We start from the raw sequence: 7,288 nt of genomic DNA, 5'->3' as shown, positions 1-7,288 counted from the left end.
ACTGGAAGCAAAGAAATGCAGAGTTTAGAGATTTCAAAAGTTTCAAAAATAAGTGAAGTATCTACAAAGACTTCAAAAAAGATAAAACCGAATGAGGACAAGAATGTAATAGGTTTTGCATTTTCAAACACTTCAGGAGTTTCATGTTTCTGTAATGTATTAGTTAATGTTCTATTCCACCCACAACCGGTGTTTGAGAACATGCAACAAAACAAAGATAAACCTTTAAAAGAAGCTGTTAAACTCTGTTGAGTTTAGTATATGTGTGTTCCTCAACTGCATTTATACACAATGTTGTTGATCACTTTAAGGTTGGTTCACAGTTCACTTTGAATGTGCAACATGATGCTCAGGAATTTTTAATGATAGTGCTAAATATGCTAGTAAATGAGGGAACTGAAATTAGTGACTTATTTAATACGCTATTCATGGAATCGGAATCACAAGTGTGTTAATTGCTCCTATTCCGGCAGAGCACACATTGATTCAGAGTGATTTGTGTAACTTACAGAACCAGATAACAGGTCAGCAGCTTACTAAAAACTCTTGGTTAAGACTGTGCAGAAGAACTGCTGTCAAGAGTGCAGGTCAGAACTGCTGTCTACATTAGTTGTGAGACACAGTTCAAAATATCTTATTCTCATGCTAAAGAGATGTAGAGGAGATGGAGGTAAAATAAACATTAATATCACCAACTTCAAAGCTGGTCAGATATATCCATTTACCGGGACACATACACTGCTGTTGCCATCATTTTCCACTACGGAAAGTCGATCACCTCTGGTCCCTACACTGTGTACCTTAAAAATTAATCTGGCTGGACTAAATGTAACAGCACACGTCTTATAGTAAATCAAAGATAACCCTGGAAGCCTCCAATCTCTTATCTCAAATTGTTGGAACCAAAGTTCTAGAAAAAATTATATTTGCATGATTTTATATACATTTAAACAGGCAGAAAGTGTGAAAGTTCCTATTAATTTTCATTATGTGGCCTACCAAGGATAACAACTGTGTAATGAATGAAATGTATCTAATAGTAATGAATTCGTTTTCTATAAAATAACTTAATAATAATATATATGCATGATATAAGTATATTAGATCAGTTTACTAAACAGATTATTTTACTAATTAAACTTACAAACAGTTACTAAAAGTAATGTTCAATAACTAGTCTTTTGCTTTCTACTCTGACTTAGTTCAAAGATGTAGGGTTTTAAAAAAAATCTTAATGGTTTATTATTTCCTCATAACTCATTGATGGTTTGCATTATTGTGAATTATTCACAGCAAATACACTGTTTGTATTCTCACATAAAAGTATGTCATGTATGATACCAGGATATATTCAATGTGAATACAATTTCTGAGAATAAAAAAATATATATAGATTAGTTTTGTAATAAATAACTTTAATAATGATATAGCATTAACATATACACAATGTACATAACATATGATACCCTTTTTGTCAGGATAGATCTAAAAAGAGATATGATTGGAGAGCAGAGTCATGTACTACACATGTTACTACACAGCACTGTGACTGTGGGGAGATCTCTTACCGAAAACTTAACTTGCTGCACAGTCTCCACTGTGAATGCCATTCATCCTGATGAAAGAGGACTGACCATAGCCCACTATATCCCCACATCCTACTGAACACACATATTAACCTGGAGAAATGTATGGAGAGCAGTATTCTTGAACAGGGTAGTGTTCCCTTACACCTCAGAACATACACCTGCTACGCTTTGGAGAAGATTCACCAGAACTGTCCTTTCCTATGTACTACTATCAATACCCACCATGCAAGATGGAGGTCTCAGTGAAGGTGTCAGTCCCTCCATACACTTTACTAAACACATCCATCGCCCTGGGAAGAATTCTCACACATGAGGCGACTGCGTTCCCACGTGGTGCTTCAGTCACCCATCGCCCTGGGGAGAATGTTCACACAAGAAGCGACTCTATTCCCAAGTGGTGCTTCCGTCCCCCATCACCATGGTGAGGACTCCCAGTGGAGAACAGGTGTTCTCTAAATCCTACTAACACTCATCATCTATGGGTGAGGTCTGTCTGAAGGTCTCAGCTCTTCAAAACACTCCGTTATATGCATCTATCGCCCTAAAGAGGCAAATTTGTTCCCATCGGCTACTATTTTGAGTTACTACCCTAGTGACCTCTCTCACTGGACAGTTTATTTTTACCACACACTTTAATACATACATTTGTTTTTCTAGGCATCAGTGTTACTTGCGAGGCTACTCTCTCCCTTTACCCTAATATCAAAAGGCATTTTCTAGTACGTAGTGTGATCTACTACATACACTCATAGCTCTCAAAAAGAAGTCTTACCTTAGAGAGCACTTCTTGCACAGATTATAATACACACATTTCAGAGACAAAATAGATATGTTAGCAGACAGGCAAAGTCTCTCTATACAATGCACTACACACGCTAGTCATTCAAAACAAAAGTCACAACAAAGTCTAACTAGGCCTGGGCGAGAAATTCCGCTCCACTCGCAGAGTTTGCAGAGCTTTTCCCACACTCCGGACCAGAGTTTTTTCCTAGCTCACAATCGCCAGCGGTAAGTTGGCGAGGGAGGACAGTCATATTTCAGACCACCGCCTGGCGAGATTTCTCAATGCTGGCGTTTGGGGATGGCCGCTACCGCTCACATTGAGAAACATTCCGTTTGTGTTGTGGAAGCTGACGCTCGTGTAGAACATCTACTCCAGCGGCAGAAAGAAGCAGCGCCCTCTTGCGCTGCTCGTGATGCAGTTCATGCTGATTTTACAGCGCAGGACACACACCTGGTGCTAAATATCAGCACAAAATAACGCATGCCACCACTTATGGAACTCCATGTAGCCTTGCAGAGTTTTTTGCTCACTTCACGGAGTTCCAGGTAGCGGCACTCCGCCCAGGCCTGATGAAGTCATCTCACCCTGCTCAGAATCTAGTGCAAACATTCAGCATTAAAGACAGCGGTCTCAGAGCAGAGGCCCCTCCCTCGTTGTAGTCTAAAACATACAGCTATCACCATAGAGGGCAGTTCCTCTTCATACTCAGTAGAGACATCAGTGCCTCCACACACCCTGCTGTGCACAGTCAACACACTGGTGAGATGTGTTAACAGACAGGCCAGTCTTTCCCCCATACTCTTCTATACAATCTTTTCACTCTGGGAAGAGGTGTGGGTAGAGAGAATGGGCCTTCACAGACAGATAATAGGACAGTTCCATTCAAATGTGTATACTGCAGACAATGCAGTGACATTTTTGTAGAAATTGTATATTTAAATGACTAATGAAAAGATTATTCCATATATTAAGTAAGATAATACTAAATAGTGAGCAATGTGTAATCTCATAAGAATGTTATGGAACTTGAAAAAAATAGAAGAGATGTGTTCTTGTGGTCCTCCAGCGAGAGTCTTGCGGGAGACTTTTTTTATTTTTTTTAAAGGGGGGGGGGGGGGGCTTTAATATAAACATGGTAGATAATGTTATCATGTAGCCCCCAAAAGAGCCTTTTTCAAGTTTTTAACTTTTTAGAATTTTTTTTTATCCAGGTTTTTTTTCAATTTCTTTTTTTTTGCATGGGGAAAAAACTAAAACATACTGGCTAATCAAAAATTTGGACAGAGAGCTTGGAGAAAAAAAACCTGAAAATTGTTTAGGTGGGCATTTGTGCTCCTGCACAAATTTGTCCTGAACACTATTGCAGAGGGCATACACAAAAATAACAGTACCACCCAACTGGCAGTATAGTACCTTGATGGCATATCCAGGATCACACTGCCTTGCCTGTCTTTGAACCTGCACAGATGCTTATTGTCCTGCCAGTGCTGTGGCAACAGCACTGGAGAAGGATGTACTTCATCACATGCAAGGCGTGCTGGATGCATCGATTTTAAATGAAGTCACATGCCTGTTGTCTCAAAACTGTACCAGTGCCTGTTGCCTCTTGAAAATTAATTCCCACAGAAACCTTTTTGGTGCGCTCAGCTATAATAAAAAGAAATCTCAAACAAAGGAGGTCTTGATGGGTTTCGGGTCCACTGGTGCAGTGCTTGGTCCTAAAACCTCTCTATCAGTGTACGAAGATGACATTTTTTCCAAACAACTACACAAAAGACTACATGGATGGAGAGATTCTTAGAGCTCTGTCCATAGCAGAATCCAAAACAAAAATGAGGGGCAAGGGTGGATTCTTCCTTTTGGAACTACTGACATTGATATTAACCAATCATAATGTTTTAATGGGTGTCTCTTTGCTCTCGGGTCCTCTGGTGATCAGTTTGCTGGAGTCTCACAGGATCACAAAAACGCAGAAAAACATTGTTGATGGTTGTAATGTTGTCATGGATAGTTAATTTTTGTCATTTTCACAATACCTGTAGGATCAGAGTTCCTTCAGAACTACTATTTATATGAAAGGATATCTGATGCACGTCAACTGAGTTCGCCCTGGGTCCCTGCCAATCAGGTTCCCAAGGCCTGTGTTCTTTCCCAAAACTGTGCGTTTTTTTTCACAATTGGCACACCTGCAGCTCACATATAAGTCCCTTTTGAAAGGTACTAGTGGTACTAAGGGCCTTGTGACCGAAGAAGGCCTCTGAGGGCTGCAGCATATGTTGTGCTATGCTCAGAGACCCCTCATCCAAGACATACATGCTGCCATTGCACACTGTATGTTTTGGTGCAGACAAAACTTAAAAGTCGACATGGCACACATGCCTGTGTCCCATGCCCATCCACCACTGTCTGTGGCATAGCTAATTCACTCACAGCCCTAGGGAAGGGTGCACTATACCACCAGTAAGGGCACAGCTGCGTAACCAGGACCAGGACCAGGACCAGGAACTGAACCACTGTAGACAGAACTCAGCAAGAACCCTGCCACCTGCAACTGGATCTGTTGTCCCTCCAGAAACCCTGCAAGGCCTCCAAGAAACTCCAGAAACCTGTCAGCCTTCACCCGGTCACCAAGAATCTCTGGGCTAGAGGTTCTAGTCCCCAGCATCCGCCGGTAAAGAAACCTCAGCAATTGAGGACAGGCACTTGTCTTGACGTGAGTCACTGCTGCAAAAAAAAACAACCGAGATCGCAGTGGGAGAGTACCAGCATTCGTGTCGATGCAACTCTGCCCTGCCAGAAGAAAGCACAGCATCTGGATGGCTACCATGACCTAGCGGGATCCTCTCGGCACAATGAGTTAAGCTGTTCACAGCTCCACTCCTGAGAACCCATATCCTCCTGAAAGTGGCCCTATTGACCTCCTCCTGCACTGCCTGCACGACCATTGACTGTCCAACAATGGAACTCGTACATCCCTGCGAATCTTCATCCCCACAACCTCAACTGCTGAGTTGGGGGGCCTCAATTTAATCTACAGTAACTTGCTGACAAAGAATGAGAGGGTAAAGGTGTTGGCAGACTATTGAATTCTATCGATCTTCATTGTTCTCTACTGATAATCTGTGCATACTGAATATTTCACCCCTTCGGGTGCCCTTAGTCTCCATTGACTAACACTGGGCTCAGTGACCTCTGCACCTGCCGCCCCAGTGCCTCTGGTGGTGCAGTACCTCCCTTACATTGAACCCGGCCCAGTGTTGGTCTAAACCCTCGATGCCTGGAAGAGTAAGTTGTGTACTTACCTATTTGTTCATAACACTGTTTTCCTCCCCTAGGAATGCATTGCATTTCCCATCCTATTGCATACAAAAGTCTATCTATTTCTATTGCAAAGCTCTACCGTCCTATACTGATATCACTAAAGTACTTCTATTACTGTAAAGCATTGTTTACTGCTTTGCAAAACAATTCCTACTGCGTATGAAAAGTATTGCTACTTTTGAACTGTTACTTAACTGCAACTGAGTTCTTCTTGGGTCTCAAAATAAAATAATAAAGTAAATATTTTTGATGTAAAACAGTTGGTTTTGATTCAATCTTTGAGTATGTGCAATCATTTCTTGCTTGATCGTGTACAATAAATGCTTAACACAGCCCTCTGATAAGCCTAACTGCTTGACCACACTACCAAAAGTAGACCTTTTAGTATTATCTACTTTAGACTTTGTAAGCTTCTGGGGATCCACTGGACTCTGTGCACATTATTCCTTACGTTGGTATAGTATATACCAAGCCAGCTTCCTACACTATTATCATCCCAATTTCCAATATACAGTCTTGCAAGTGGTCCGCAAAAGCAAACCAGGAAGTTCTAACTTTTGCCCCCACGGACTGCACGTGGGGAATTGTGAGCTTGACTCTCGTGACCCACCCATGGGAGTTCTATTATGATAAAATAAATATAATATAAACACTTAAATAACATCCTTATTGAACATTTGTTATAAACACTCACACAACACAAAAATCACAAGTGTATACAACAGTATCCAACAATCTTTATGACTGTGCATATCTTGTGAGTGGCTCGCATGACTCTCCAGAGAGTAGAGACACCCATTAAAAAAAGATGTGATTGGTTGATACTAATTCCATACATTATTGAAGGAAGTGATCACTCTCCTATTTTTGTTTGCAATCAGTTCTTTGATATGGAAATATCTACAGAGCCTTGGGGGGATCTTGTCTTACATTATTATTAAAATTGGTGAAATGATGTCTACTTCTGATAGTGATGAACAGAGAGAAGCAGGGCCACCTGAACCTTTTCACCCACCCAAAGAGCTGATTGTGAGGCAAATCTTCAAGATGGCAACAGGTGGGAAGAAGGTGTCTGCAAAGCATGTAAAACGCAAAGTGTGCCATAAGGAGTTTAGTAGAGGCACTAGAAAACCGTACAGTATGGGGACAACAGGAATATTGTGGCACCTAAAGGCAATGCATCCCCAACGTCCAGCTCATGCAGAGATACAGAGGAGTGCAGAGCTAGATGCCTCATCAGGTGCCTCTACATCTCTTCAGAGAGCCCAATCAGCGGCACCTAAGGTTGTAGCAAGGCGGGCCAATAACAAACCTGGCCTATTTAAATAACACAGTATTCTGCAGTCTTTTGTAAAATACAATTTTCTCATCAGAACTAAGTGTTGCAGCCCATGACAAGTTACTACAGGACCATACCTGGCCTCTAGGGATTTGGTTTTTTTTCTGTACTTTTTAAAAAAAGTTTAGAATTCCAAATTTTTTCGGAAAGTTCCTTACTTATGTTTTCCAGTATAAAAAACAAAAACAACAAACAAATCACAAAATGGTTATAAAAAAGCTCTTTTCAGAGCTGCCTATTCTTGTAAAAAAAAAA

The sequence above is a fragment of the Triturus cristatus genome, chromosome 1_1 (genome assembly GCF_964204655.1).
Source record: "Triturus cristatus chromosome 1_1, aTriCri1.1, whole genome shotgun sequence".
NCBI lineage: Eukaryota > Metazoa > Chordata > Amphibia > Caudata > Salamandridae > Triturus > Triturus cristatus.
Note: the sequence above shows the minus strand (reverse complement) of the source record.